The 15575-nt window shown below is 46.0% G+C and overlaps 1 protein-coding gene across 2 annotated transcripts in view; it reads left to right on the top strand.

The window, feature by feature from the left end:
• Positions 1-15575, top strand: part of GABRA3 (gamma-aminobutyric acid type A receptor subunit alpha3) — a 513254-nt gene that overhangs the window by 461845 nt on the left and 35834 nt on the right. The gene's annotated exons all lie outside the window — the stretch shown is intronic.

The following is a 15575-nucleotide window of genomic DNA, read 5'->3' as shown; positions in this document are numbered from 1 at the left end:
GGAGAGCTATGGCCAGCTCTGATGTGAATCGCGTACAGTGGTATAATCCCCGCTTATGGGATATGTAGGGAGGGGGTCTCCGTCAGCACCGTCTGGTAGTCCAAAACTCGGGAAAGAAAATAGAAAGCAACAATAGTGCTCTCAATTGTGAGTAGGTCAGACCCAGTAAATAGAGATAGATAAAGAACTCACATTTGAGGGAGCTATGGCCAGCTCTGGTGTGGATAGCGTACAGCGGTATAATCCCCGTTTATGGGATATGTAGCGGCAGTACATCCGTCAGCACCGTCTGGTAATCCAAAGCTCCAAGAGAAAAGGGTAAAAAGCAACAATAGTGCTCTCAATTGTGATGGGATAAGAGAGTAAAATAGAAGGCAAAATAATACTCACAAAGATAGAGCAGAGGTACTGCTCTATAAATAGGCATTGGTGGTATGATCCCCACCTAGGATTTCTTGGAGTACTGGAACAGTTAAATTGCCAGTGGAAGTAAAAGTGACCAGGAACGATTTAAAATGCCAGGAACAAGTAAAAAAGTTTAAAGTGCACAGAGAGTGCAATAAAAAGAGGATTGGTACAGTAAGGTACCAAAAATAACCATAAACGCGTTTCACCATAAGTGGCTTCTTCTTCCATTCTGAAGAAGCCACTTATGGTGAAACGCGGTTATGGTTATTTACTCTTGTATTTTACTGTGTACTTTAGATCAATAAATGTTTTTTGGCTACCTTACCGTACCAATGGTACGATCAGGGTGCCCGACAGCGTGTCTTCCAGGTTGGGCAGAAGGTCAAGCTCAAGCCTGTGAAGACCGACAAGATGCAGGCATCTTGGCAGGGCCCGTATAAAGTATTACCCCAAGTATGTGATACTACCTATGTTATTGCCAGCTGTGCAGATGAAAGGATCCAGTGATCCTTTCATGTGAACATGCTGAAGGAGTATCAGGAAAGGTAGGAGGATGTTGCTGCAGTGTGTTCCCCTGCTGCAGACAACTCAGAGAGTTTACCCCTCCCTGACTTACTAGAGAGAGAACCCCAGACTGACCTTACTAGCCTTGTACAGCTTGGGGAACGGTTAAGCCCCACGGAGAAGGAACAGGCTCAGCAGCTTCTGTGGGAGAAACAATCTCCTTTCTCCCAAGAACCGGGCTACATGACCCTGGCCGTACACAAAATAGAAACCCCTCCGACAGCCTCCTTACCGTATCCCTGAAGCAGTCCGAGAAGGAATGTGGAAGGAGGTACAGGAGATGACTCAGTTAGGAGTCATTGAGCCCTCTGACAGCCCCTGGGCCTCGCCTGTAGTCCTTGTGCCTAAAAGGATGGGACCACACGGTTTTGTGTGAACTACAGGCGACTCAATGAGAAGACCACCACTGACACCTACCCGATGCCCTGGATAGACGAACTCCTGGATTGCATAGCCAGGGGACGCTACTTAACTACCATAGACCTGTGCAAAGGCTCTTGGCAGATTCCTGACTGATTTGACTAAGAAGTCCCTGAAGCCCCTGACTGACTTGACTAAGAGGAATCTACCTAGGCAGGTCCTGTGGTCTCCAGCTTGTGAAACCTCATTTCAAGCCCTCAAGCAAGCACTTGTTAATGCCCCTGTTTTGGCTGCCCTAGTACCTAACAAACGTTTCCTTGTCCACACAGACGCTTCCATGTTTGGACTGGGAGCTGTGCTGAGCCAAGTCAGGGAGGATGGAGGAGAGCACCCTGTCGCATACCTGAGCAGAAAACTGTTACCTTGAGAAGTGAGCTATGCGGCAGTGGAGAAAGAATGGTTGGCTCTGGTTTGGGCACTTAAAAAGTTAAACCCTTATTTGTATGGACAGGAGTTCTCTTTAGTCACTGACCACAACCCATTGGTCTGGCTTAACCGGGTCTCAGGAGACAATGGCAGGTTGCTACCCGGTAAGCAAAATGGCAATGCTGATGGGTTGTCCCGGCAAACATACGTTATTCCGGCTTTCTAGTTCCGGACATCCCCGAGTTGACCCAAGAAGGATCAAGCCGGGTCTGCCGGAGTGTCCCACAAGGAGGGAGCCATGTGACAGACCTCTCTGTCTTTGAATTACTTTTATTCCCGCTTGGTTCGTCTGTTCAGCTATTTCCCTGTCCGTACGGTCCCTACGTTTATTCCCCTGTTTTACAGAAAGAACTGCCAAATGGCCGGCCACCCAGCATGGCAGTGTGCTGCTTGTTAACCTCTTGGCCTCATTAGAACGTTGTGGTTAACCGCAGACACTTCCTAATTGTTGAATGTCGACTGGGTGGTCGTCGTTCGTATGAACGAACATGTTGCGGCAGCCATCTTGGACATACGAACGCCCAGCAGTGTTCGTCGACGATTTCATGGAACTGAAAACGGACATTATTTTCTCACGAACACCGCTGAAGCCGCCGACCTCCCTTCTTCTGTTCTTCAATCATACGAACGCCGTACAGTTCGGTACTTTTCCTTACGAACGGAGTCACCCCAGATAGCTACCCCATGGATCCCATTCGTATAACGAAAGACTATGTGAAAGACTTTGACTCCATGGCGATTGAACTGTATATATGTGATCTGAGCGCTATTCAGTAATAATATGGGCTCAGATCTAAGCTATCTGGGGGTATGTTGCATATGGGAGTTTCATTCGGTAAATTGTAAATTCGCTTCCATTAAGGGTATACGTTGCTTGTGCATTCTTTACGCCGAAGTCCAAAACTTTGCAGTTTTCAACATTAAATTTAATCTGCCATTTGAGTGCCCAGTCCCCCTGTCTATCTAAATCCCTCTGCAGAAAAGTAATATCTTGCTCACATTGTATTATTTTACAGAGTTTTATGTCATCTGCAAACACTGAAACATGACTTTCAATGCTTTTTTCAAGATCATTTATAAACATGTTAAATAGAAGGGGTCCCAGAACAGACCCCTGAGGGACACCACTTGCCACCTCTGTCCAGCTTGAAAATTTACCATTAACCCCTTCAGGACGGAGTCAATAGTGCACGTTCTGATCAAAACAAAACGTAAACAAAAACTGGAATTTGCGCTATATGTCTGTTCAACCGTAGTTCCCCTCTTTCAAATTATATGCACCCACACTTATTATATATCATTTTGTTCAGGAGAAACAGGGCTTTAATCTATCATTAACTATTCATATATGGAACATCATTTATTATGAATAAAAGTAAAAAAAAATTGAGAAAATAAGATTTTTTTTTAAATTTGCATTTCCGTCTGACATTTTAACTGTGAATGTCATAATACTGTTAGGTTTTAATGCAAAAAAAATGCACATATTTGTAATCAGCGATGTTTCACGAGTACAACAGTACCCCCCATTGACAGGTTTTATGTTGTTTTGGAAAGTTACAGGGTCAAATATAGAACATTACATTTTCAAATTGAAATTTGCCAGATTGGTAATGTTACCTTTGAGACGGTGTGGTAGCCCAGGAATGAGAATTACCCCCATAATGGCATACCATTTGAAAAAGTAGACAAGCCAAGGTATTGAAAGTGGGGTATGTTTAGTCTTTTTTAGTAGCCACTTAGTCACAAACACTGGCCAAAGTTAGCGTTCATATTTGTTTTTGTGTGAAAAAAGCAAAAAACGAATATTTGGCCAGTGTTTGTGACTAAGTGGCTACTAAGAAAGACTGGACATACCCCACTTGCAATACCTCGGGTTGTCTACTTTTGCAAATGGTATGCCATCATGGGGGTAATTCTCATTCCTGGGCTACCATACGCTCTCAAAGGCAACATAACCAATCTGGCAAATTTCAATGTGAAAAAAAGGAAATGCAAGCCTTATATGTGACTCTCTAACTTTCCAAAACACCATAAAACCTGTACATGGGGGGTACTGTTATTCTCGGGAGACTTCACTAAACACAAATATTAGTGTTTTAAAACAGTAAAACATATTACAACAATAATATAGACCATATAAGTGCAGTTCGCTTGTAAAAAATGCAAAAAACGTCACTTTTACTTAAAATATCATCGTTGTAATACAATTTACCAGTTTGAAACACGAATATTTGAGTTCAGCGAAGTCTCCCGAGTAAAACAGTACCCCCTATGTACAGGTTTTATGGTGTCTTGGAGAGTTACAGGGTCAAATATAGTGCTTGCGAATTAAATTCTCTGCACTTTCTCCCTGTGTTGTCAGGCATGTCAATCAAATTTTAATTAATCAAATCACATAATTACGTTAAAAGATTATTTAAATATACATGTAGAATTTTAATATATATGCATTTATAGGTATTTAAATTCTACATGTATACTAATGTAATCTTTTATGTAATTATATGTATTTATCTATATATATATATTTGCGGTTATTTGTATTTTATATATATATAGATATATATAGAATGTCATTCTAAGTGTATTTTGTTACCGATATATATATATTAATAACAAAATACAGTTAGAATGAAATTACATATGCATATATAATTTATATTACATTTTGTTTCAATATTTTATTTATTTATTTTATTATTTTATTTATTTATTATTTTAATTATACGTATTTATATATAATATATATATGTACATCAATTATATATATAATATATATACATATTATATATATGTAACGTCATTCTAAGTGTATTTTAATATTAATATATATACTTATATTAATATTAAAATACACTTTGTATGACGTTACATATATATAATATGTATATATATTATATATATATAATATATATACATATTATATATATATAAAAATATATTTAATTTATTTTTACACTTGTCTTTTATTTATTTTTTATACTTCCCACCAGCAGGGGGACTGTCTGATATTTCAAACAGTCCCCCTGCAGGCAGATCCACAGCCAGCTATAGAGGGCCATGTGATCGCTCTTTGAGAGCGATCACATGGCCCCCGGGGGCCTGATTTGCCGTGGGAGGGCTGCCTGGGCTGTGAGGCAGTCCTCCCGAAGCGGATCGCGGCAGAGGTAAGTACATCTTACCTCCTGGGGCTGCAAGCCGTTACGGCGTGCTATGCCGTCATAACGGCTTTAAAGCCCACTTAACCCGTGACGGCATAGCACGCCGTAACGGCGTTAAGGGGTTAATGACAACTCTTTGTACTCTATTTTTAAGTCAATATTCTACCCAAGAACAAGCATTTTCATCTACACCGATTTTCTTGAGTTTGAACCCTAATCTATTGTGTGGAACTGTATCAAATGCCTTGGCAAAATCCAAATAGATCACAACCACTGCAACACCCTGATCTTCTTCGTAGAACGCAATGTAATATTTTGAAGAAGGCTTTATGTAATATTTTGAATCTAAATACAGTCCATAGAGTTCTTTCCAAAGCATTGGGTATGATCAAATTTAATAAAAATGACGATCAAATTAATGCTCTGGCGGGGCGTGGCCAAGCAACGCAGCGAGCAAGACGTGTCTGTGTGGAGGTCCTGCTCAAAAAGCACAAAACTAGCTGAAACGCCATAAAATTACGGCACAAAGTCCTCTAAATTGAGGAACAACTAGAGCTGAACCCCCCACAGAGGGATGGGGCGAAAAAATAAGAAGCTCGCCCGCACAGAGGGCTCTCACCAACCCGACATCAGGCGATCCTTTGACAGGCCCCAGCACCCTCCGCAGCCAAAGATGGCGCCGGACAGGCCTAGCAGCGCCAGTGAGTCGGATGCGTCCAGCGAAGACGAAGACCCCCAAACCGAGCGCCCTGCCACAGCAGTGTACAGACAAGGGGACTCCGACTCAGATGACTCGCCCTCCACGAAAGGCGACATCAAAAGACTGTTACTGGACCTGCGGGAGGTTTGGAAATCAGACCTCGCCGGGGTACAAGCAGAGGTGGCAAACATCACCACGCGCCTGGGGGCCGTAGAAACACGAGAAACTAACAGAGACTCGGTACTTACAGAGACCACAACAAGGGTGGAGGCCTTGTCACAGCAACTCCAGAGCCTATCCCGCACTGTCACAGCGATCGAAACGCGCCATCGGAAGAGAAATGTGCGTATCAGAGGACCCCTGAAGAGGTAGGCCCCGAAGCACTACTAGAGTACGCAAATAAAATTGCAAAGTCTATGGGAGCCAAGCGAGAGGGAGAGGCACGGACGATAACTGCAGCTTTCAGGATCAGAAAGGCCCCAACAGCCCTAGCAGACACCTCTAGAGACATCATTGCCATTACTAGGGACGTTTCTGTCAAGGCGGCGCTCATGGCCCACTCCAGAAAATCGCCCACCACCGCTGTGGATAATTACAGTATCAGAGTTTTCGACGACCTCCCCTTCACAACCCTGATGGAAAGATGCAAACTTATGCCAATCACGAGCCAGTTACGAGATAGCGGCATCCGCTACCGTTGGGGGGCAGCAGGTACACTGGTCGTACCCTACAAAGACACTGTATTGTCGCTATCCCTGGAGGAAGACCCCACAAGTTTTCTGAGGTACTTACAACAACTGAAGGCATCGCCTCTAATCCAGGGCAATAAAAGGCCCAAGGACACGTCCGGCGGGGAAGAAGAGCAAGAAAGTGGCTTCAGAGCAGAGACGAAAAGGGGTAAATCACGCCAGCAACACCCCTCACCGCACTGATGGGGAGAGACAGTGTCAGCTACCTACCCCTCCCCAGGGGACTGATGGCAGCGGAGCGCTGCATGCACTCACACCGGCCTCACTGCTACATAACGGCGCTCGCGGCCATCGGAAAGGTTTTACTCGCACAATGAGCCTTCAAGGTTATATCACTGGGCATGTATAACGGAGAGGCACTTCCTAAGCCCTTCTTCATTGGTAACCACTGTTTGTCTTGTATGGACTTAATGTTGATAGTTTCCTTGCTAATACCGTGATTTTTACTTCACATACTGACATGTTTTTGTTTAATATCATGGGTAGCTGGCACTGCATGGCTGGCTACTCTATGTCCTGTGTCGTTCAGTGATGCATTCAGAGGGTAGAATAGACATTAGGGTCAAAACTCATAGTCTGAAACACCGGGATTCCTACCAACCTAACGGCAGGCTAACTGATAGGCCATGACCTGATCCTCGACAGAGGACACAGCGTACACGACTGACAGAAGGTTCTCTCACACGTAAGACATGGGGTCAGAAACGAGAGGGGGCCTTGACTAAACGGACATCCCGTTACCCGCCGTGTAAGAGACTCAAGCGGCAAAAGCCAATCACTACAGGACACAGTGTTATGACACTCACCGCCAGGGGAATGAAGCCGCCGTTTAGTCGATAATCCCCTTTCTCCAGAAATGCAATTTCAGTCCAACCGATCATAAAACTCCCGAACGGAGCATACGAATGCGGTAACTCCCGATCAGCAATCCATCCGAAATCCTTCCACAGCTAGAAATAAACTAAAACGCTGTCCCAATAGTAAATCCCTCCACAAACAAGACAAAGCTCCGTCTTGAAGGTCAAGCAGTAATGTGTTTAATGGGGGCTACCTGCCCGGTATTTATGCAGGTCTCCACAAGGTAGACACTCCCCTAGGGGACCTTGTGGAAGACTGTAAAATATATTATACAGTAGCCAATCGCAGTGGCTATAACACAAGCCCTTCCCATTTTACCCATAAGTCATTCTTTCCTATCCCGGAGATAATTAGGGAGAAACCTAATTAACTCCGAGGATAGGGACCATCGCCATTTTAAAATAAAATACGAAAAATACAATAAAATACATAAAATCAGAAGTACCGAATGTATAGTGTTCGTGCAACGTATCCCCAGATAGCCTGGATCTGAGGGCATATTCCTACCGAATAGCGCTCAGGTCCGATGTACACAGTCCAATCGCCATGGAGTCAAAGTCTCTCATAAGTCCTTCGGTATACGAATGACTCCATGGGACGGCTACCTGGGTAAGTCCATACGAATTAGAGAAACTCCCGAACTGACCGGTGTTCGTACGCCTCAAAGAAATAGAAGGGGGCGGCTGTCTCCAGCGGTGTTCGGTAGATAAAGAGTCCGTTTTCAGATCCATAGGTTTTGCACCGAACACAGCTGATTCGCCTTGTGTCCAAAATGGCCGCCGCCTCGTGGTCGGCATACGAACGACGACCACCCGTACGAATGGAATGGAGAGGTGTTTGCGGTTAACCACAACGTTCTAATTGTGGTCAAGGTGTTAATAAGCCGCACACTCCTCTCCTGGGTGGCCGAGGGTTCGGTAGTTTCAATCGGTACTTAGGGAAACATACGAACAAGGGCATACAGACAGGAAATCCACGAACCCAAGGCAAACAGACGAACCAGCAATACAGGTCTATGCAGCAGGGTTCGTCACATGGCTCCCCCCTTGTGGAACACTCCGGCAGACCCGGCTTGGCCCTTTAGCGGGTCAACTTGGGGATGACCGGACTAGGAGGTAGCAAGAACGTTGGTTTGCATTCCCATTCTGCTTACCGGGTCGGTAGCTGATGGTGAAGTTATATGGTTGTAATGCTAAACTCCACCGCAGCAGTCTACCATTGTCTCCTGAGACCCGGTTAAGCCAGACAAGGGGATTGTGGTCCGTGACAAGGGAAAATTCCTGTCCATACAAATAGGGGCTCAACTTTTTCAATGCCCAGACCAGGGCCAAACATTCTTTCTCCACTGCCGCATAACTCACTTCTCGGGGTAACCGCTTTCGACTGAGATATGCGACAGGGTGTCCTCCTCCATCTTCCCCGACCTGGCTTAGCACAGCCCCCAGTCCATACATGGAAGCATCTGTATGGACGAGAAAACGTTTGTTAGGAACTGGGGCAGCCAGGACAGGGGCATTCACGAGAGCCTGCTTAAGTGCTTGAAACGCAGCTTCACAAGCTGGAGACCACAGGACCTGCTTAGGGAGGTTTTTCTTAGTCAGGTCAGTCAGGGGTTTAGCGATAGAGCTGTAGTCGGGGACAAAGCGTCTGTAGTACCCTGCTGTCCCTAGGAAGGCCAATACTTGGGTCTTAGTGATAGGTGTGGGCCAGTTCGCTACTGCCTCTATCTTGGCTGGCTCTGGTCTCCCACACCCCACTCTGTGACCCAAGTATTGTACCTCAGCCATGCCTAGATGACACTTCTCTGGCTTCAATGTCAGGCCGGCGGCCCGGATTTTATCCAGTACTACCCCTACATGCACCAGGTGTTCCTCCCAGGACCCACTGTAGATCGCAATATCATCCAGGTATGCACAAGCAAATTCCTGGAATCCATCAAGGAGCCTGTCCACCATACGTTGGAAGGTAGCTGGGGCATTCTTCATCCCAAATGGCATGACCTTAAATTGGTATAAGCCACTTGGGGATAGCGTCCTTGGCCAGGGGAATCTGCCAGTAGCCCTTACACAGGTCTTTGGTGGTCAGATAGCGTCCCCTGGCAATGCGGTCTAACAATTCGTCCACCCGGGGCATCGGGTAGGCGTCAGTGGTGGTCCGCTCGTTGAGCCTCCTGTAGTCCACACAGAACCGGGTGGTCCCATCCTTCTTAGGCACCAGGACTACAGGGGATGCCCAAGGGCTATCGGAGTGTTCGATGACCCCAACCTGGGTCATCTCCTCTATCTCCTTCCGCATTCCTTCTCGGACTGCTTCAGGGATACGGTAAGGGGGCTGTCGTAAGGGGTTCCTTCCAGGAGTCTCTACCTTATGTACAGCTAGGGTAGTGTAGCCGGGCTCTTGGGAGAACGTCGCCTGCTTCTCCCACAGAAGCTGTCTTGCCTGTCCTTTCTCTGCGGGGCTTAACCTGTCCCCTAGCTGTACGAGGCTAGTCATGTCCGTCTGGGAATCTCTTGCTGACAAGTCGGGTAAAGGTAAACTTTCAGTATCGTCTGCAGCGGGGGCACATACTGCAGCTACATCCTCAGGTCATTCCTGATACTCCTTTAGCATGTTCACATGAAAGGATCGCTGGATCCTGTCATCTGAACAGCTGGCTATAAGGTAGGTAGTATCACACACCTGAGCTAACACTTTATACGGGCCCTGCCAAGATGCCTGCATCTTGTTCGCCTTCACAGGTTTGAGCACTAGCACCTTCTGCCCAACCTGGAAGACTCGCTGTCGGGCACCCCGATCGTACCATTCCCTCTGTCTCCCCTGGGCCACCTGGAGGTTCTCTCTTACCATCAGAGACAGTTTCTCCATGCGGTCCCGGAGTTCCAGAACATATGGTACTATGGGAGTCCCTTCCTGCTCTGTCTCCCCCTCCCAGTGGCCTCTAATGAGATCTAGGGGTCCGCGGACCCTTCTCCCATAAAGCAGCTCAAAGGGGGAGAACCCAGTAGATTCCTGGGGCACCTCTCTGTAAGCAAACAACAGATGAGGCAGGAATCGCTCCCAGTCTCTGCAAGTGTCAGAAAAGGTCCTCAGCATCTGTTTGAGGGTGCCATTAAATCGCTCGCAGAGACCGTTAGTCTGTGGATGGTATGGGGAACTAAGTATCGGTTTAATGCCGCATACCCTCCACAGCTGCTGGGTGAGCACAGCGGTAAATTGGGTTCCCTGGTCAGAGAGGATCTCTTTAGGGAACCCAACCCTGGTAAAAATCCTAACCAGGGCATCAGCAACTGTCTCTGCCTCTATGTTAGACAGCGCTACTGCCTCTGGATAGCGAGTGGCATTGTCCACCACGGTGAGAATGTATTTCTTACCGGATGGACTAGCCCTGGCCAGTGGACCCACAATATCAACAGCTATGCGGGCAAAGGGCTCCCCAATAATAGGCATTGACATAAGCCTAGCTCTTGGGTGGTCCCCCCGCTTACCTACCCGTTGACAAGTGTCACACGTGCTACAATATATCCGCACAGCCTGGTTAATCCCTGACCAAAAAAAGTTCAGCATAATCCTATGGGCTGTGCGGCGGGACCCTAGATGTCCGGCTAGCGGAACATCATGCCCTATCCGCAGAATCTCCTGCCGGTATTTCGCGGGCACTACCAGCTGTCGATTCGGCGGAGGGGCAACACTTTTCTGGGACGGCTTAGGGATCCGGTATAACCTGTCCCCCACCCACTCATACCGCTCCCCCTCTGTTCCTTCTTCTCCAGTATCTGCTCTGCCCCTATATCTCTGGAGAGATGGATCTGTGTGGGTTTCCCTCCCGAACTCCTCTGGGGAATCCCAGCTAACTAAAGTCTGCCCTGGGGTGTCAGTCGGGGAATCGGTTCTTACCTGGGTTTCAGCAGCAGGTGGGCCGGTTCCAGCAGCACGGGTCTGAGCACGGGTAGTCACTGGGTTGGCCTCGGCAGGTCCCATGGGAGCATAGGCAGAAACCAGAGGGGCCAAATCATTTCCCAGCAAAACATCAGCAGGCAAGTCCTTCATAACTCCCACATTCACATGTCCAGAGCCCACTCCCCAGTCCAAATGAACCCGGGCAACAGGCAGACGGAACACGGCGCCTCCTGCCACCCTTACTGCTACAGTATTTCCAGTATGTTGGTGTTCAGAAACCAGGTTCTTTTGGAGCAGGGTCATAGTAGCTCCGGTGTCTCTCAGACCAGTAACCACTTTCCCATTCAGCTTAACGGTCTGTCTGTGTTGTTGGCGGTTGTCCTGCTGAGCTGCTTGCACTGGGTCTGCTTCATGTAGGATACCCCAAAACTCCTCCTGCTCAAAGCAGTGAGCAGAAGGCTGAGGTGGCTGCTGGGCTCCGCCGGCTGGTCTTCTCCAGGACTGTGCTTGGCTGGCATTGTTTAATGGGCACTCTGGTCTTTTATGCCCCAGTTGCTTGCATCCATAGCACCGGATTTGATTTGAGTAATCCCGGGCGTTGAATCGGGCTGACTGCCCATAGTTGGTCGCTGGCGGCATAGTGGGGGTACGTTGTGCTGGGGGGTGATATACATTGGTGGTTGGAGGTGCTGCCAGTTTGTACTCTACTCGGGCAGGGACCTTGGCTGCTGTCTGATCTAGCTTACGTGCATCAGTGTATTCGTGGGCCAGATGAGCAGCTTCATGGAAGGTAGCGGGTTTACGGTCCCTGACCCACTCACGAACTCCTGCAGGTAACCTGTCAAAGCAGTGTTCTAGCAGGAATACTTGCAGCACCTCTTCCCCAGTTACCGCTTGGCACCCTGTCATCCAGTGGGCTGCCGTGCGGTGTGCCCTGCATGCCCATTCCACATAGGAATCACCAGCCTGTTTGTTAGTGTCCCGGAATCGCCTCCGGTACGCCTCAGGAGTAACCGCGTATCGGGCCAAAAGGGCATCTTTTACTGCCCGGTAGCTAGTGATTTCCTCCTCTGGGATGGCCTGAAAAGCTTCACTGGCCCGGCCGGATAATTTCCTAGAGAGGATAGTGACCCATTCTTCTGCGGGCACCTGGTGTAAAGCACACTGTCTTTCAAAGTCCGCCAGGAACCCGTCTATCTCTCCTTCAGTCTCAATAAAATTTCTAAAAGCAGCAAATGGTACCTTTTTCTTTCCATTATTATTATAGGGTACCTCTGCTGCTGCAGCTCCTCTCCTCTGGAGCGCCTGTTGTGCTGTCACTGTGGCTTGCACTTGCACCACAATATCCGCTGCAGGGTTGGGGCCAAAGTGTGCCAGCCTTATCTGAACTGCCCGGTTAAACGATATCTCCTCGGGTGTTAAATCCAGCAGGCCAGGCACATTAGCTCTTTCCATTCCCTGTGCTGTATCCATCTCCACCAATATAGCAATAATCTCCCTTTTCTTGAGATTGCTCGCTGATCGTCCTCTGCGCTCCAAAATGTCTTTAAGGGTAGCACGCCTTAATTCCTCATATTGCATTTCCAATCTGGGGTGTGTAGCTGGCCTTCAGGGCGGTGGGATTCATCCCGTCGCTTGCCACCAATTGTTACGACACTCACCGCCAGGGGAATGAAGCCGCCGTTTAGTCGATAATCACCTTTCTCCAGAAATGCAATTTCAGTCCAACCGATCATAAAACTCCCGAACGGAGCATACGAATGCGGTAACTCCCGATCAGCAATTCATCCGAAATCCTTCCACAGCTAGAAATAAACTAAAACGCTGTCCCAATAGTAAATCCCTCCACAAACGAGACAAAGCTCCGTCTTGAAGGTCAAGCAGTAATGTGTTTAATGGGGGCTACTTGCCCGGTATTTATGCAGGTCTCCACAAGGTAGACACTCCCCTAGGGGACCTTGTGGAAGACTGTAAAATATATTATACAGTAGCCAATCGCAGTGGCTATAACACAAGCCCTTCCCATTTTACCCATAAGTCATTTTTTCCTATCCCGGAGATAATTAGGGAGAAACCTAATTAACTCCGAGGATAGGGACCATCGCCATTTTAAAATAAAATACGAAAAATACAATAAAATACATAAAATCAGAAGTACCGAATGTATAGTGTTCGTGCAACGTATCCCCAGATAGCCTGGATCTGAGGGCATATTCCTACCGAATAGCGCTCAGGTCCGATGTACACAGTCCAATCGCCATGGAGTCAAAGTCTCTCATAAGTCCTTCGTATCCCCAGATAGCCTGGATCTGAGGGCATATTCCTACCGAATAGCGCTCAGGTCCGATGTACACAGTCCAATCGCCATGGAGTCAAAGTCTCTCATAAGTCCTTCGGTATACGAATGACTCCATGGGACGGCTACCTGGGTAAGTCCATACGAATTAGAGAAACTCCCGAACGACGACCACCCGTACGAATGGAATGGAGAGGTGTTTGCGGTTAACCACAACGTTCTAATTGTGGTCAAGGTGTTAATAAGCCGCACACTCCTCTCCTGGGTGGCCGATGGTTCGGTAGTTTCAATCGGTACTTAGGGAAACATATGAACAAGGGCATACGGACAGGAAATCCACGAACCCAAGGCAAACAGACGAACCAGCAATACAGGTCTATGCAGCAGGGTTCGTCACACACAGCGTCCCCCAGCAGTGGCAATGTAGGCCCCTTATGTAATGTGTATAACCACAAGACGCACGACACCAACCGGCCCCAGGGCGAACACTTGAGTCATAAACGACTGCAATTAATGTACAAAAATGCTACTTCTTCAAGTATGTTACTTCACGGTTGGTTCCCCTACGATAATACCATATACCCCAGTTTATATGAACCGCACACCACAGTTAAATATCAGGTTAAGCTTGTTTCTGTCATACCCCATCCACAAGCTTGCCTACAGGCCACCATGTAAACACGAGTATGCATCTTGTAAATCTAACCAGCCCGTCTTTGGATTGCTGTTATTTGATGGAATCACAGTATGTTTAACTACTATACCAAAAGCAGAATTTGAACACGCACAATTGGTTCACCTCATTATCGTGATTTAACCAAAGACTGAGGCATTGAAATGCGAACTAACCGCTTGTTTATTGTAGGATATGATAAGTTAGAGAGGCTGTTATTGCTCGGAATACACACCCCACACTTACGCATAAGATAGGCGATACTATATCAAGGGTCCGAAGCAAAAGCGACGAAGTATGTTATGATTATTAACCTCAAACTACTGTCACCAAACAACAGAATAATTCATTATGACCGATCAGCACATACCTAACCTGTTTTATAAATGTTAAAATATGTGCGCACCTTATAAATGATTTATAACTGTTATTTTACCTTATGTCAATTACCAGAGCTTGCAACTCTAAGTTTATAACTCAAGTGTTATACTATTATCTATAATGAAGCCTGTTTCTTTAACTTAAAAAAGTGAAATTGTCTCTTATGCCATGACACTGTACACAAATGTTTGACCACATTAAGCTTGTAGATGCTGCTGTGGCACTACCAGCCTGTATGTTATTTCTTTATTGCACACCAAAATAAAAAAAAATAAAAAAAATTAATGCTCTGGCAAAATTAATGAAATATTTAAATTACGAGTATGGAATGGTATAAATCACTAATAGAAATGAGGAAAGCTATTCACTGTGTAAATTTGCAGACTCAATATAAACTTACTAACAAGTGTTATCTGGTACCTTCAAGGGTAGCTAGAATGTTTATTTTGACATCTGATGTGTTGGAGGTGTGAAAATAGTAGAGGCTCCACATATAGTGGAGTTATACGAAGATAATGGTTCAATGGAAAAACATATGTGTTTTTATACATTAAATGATAGAACATAGACTCAGGTTTGTGCCGGAGGTGGCTCTATTACATCTGAGATGGTCTATCCTAAAAAAGATGGAAAAAAACTTCATTATACTCTGTTTTGTAGCTTTTAAAATTCTAATAGCCAGAAACTGGAAAAGTAAAACAGTTCCAGTATGGAAAAACATAATAAACCAATTAATGTTTCAATTACGAATGGAACTGGCAATCAATGAATATTCAAATGCTAATAAACAAAACAATGTAGAGATGAAGGATATGATTAATAAATTAACGTCAATGGAGTCCCCTGTACAAGAAATTGACACTGCTTAGAAAACATAAAGGATAAAAGCCAGTCCAATCCGTCTGACACTCTTAATCCGATAAATGTTGTTGTGAATATGTTAATTTATGTAAATATGTATGATTGCTAGATGTTTTACAATATAGACATAATCGTATTCAAATAAATTGAATTGTATGTATATTATATGTATAATGTC

This window comes from Pelobates fuscus, chromosome 9 (genome assembly GCF_036172605.1).
Source record: "Pelobates fuscus isolate aPelFus1 chromosome 9, aPelFus1.pri, whole genome shotgun sequence".
NCBI lineage: Eukaryota > Metazoa > Chordata > Amphibia > Anura > Pelobatidae > Pelobates > Pelobates fuscus.
Note: the sequence above shows the minus strand (reverse complement) of the source record. Positions and strands in the feature narration are given on the sequence as shown.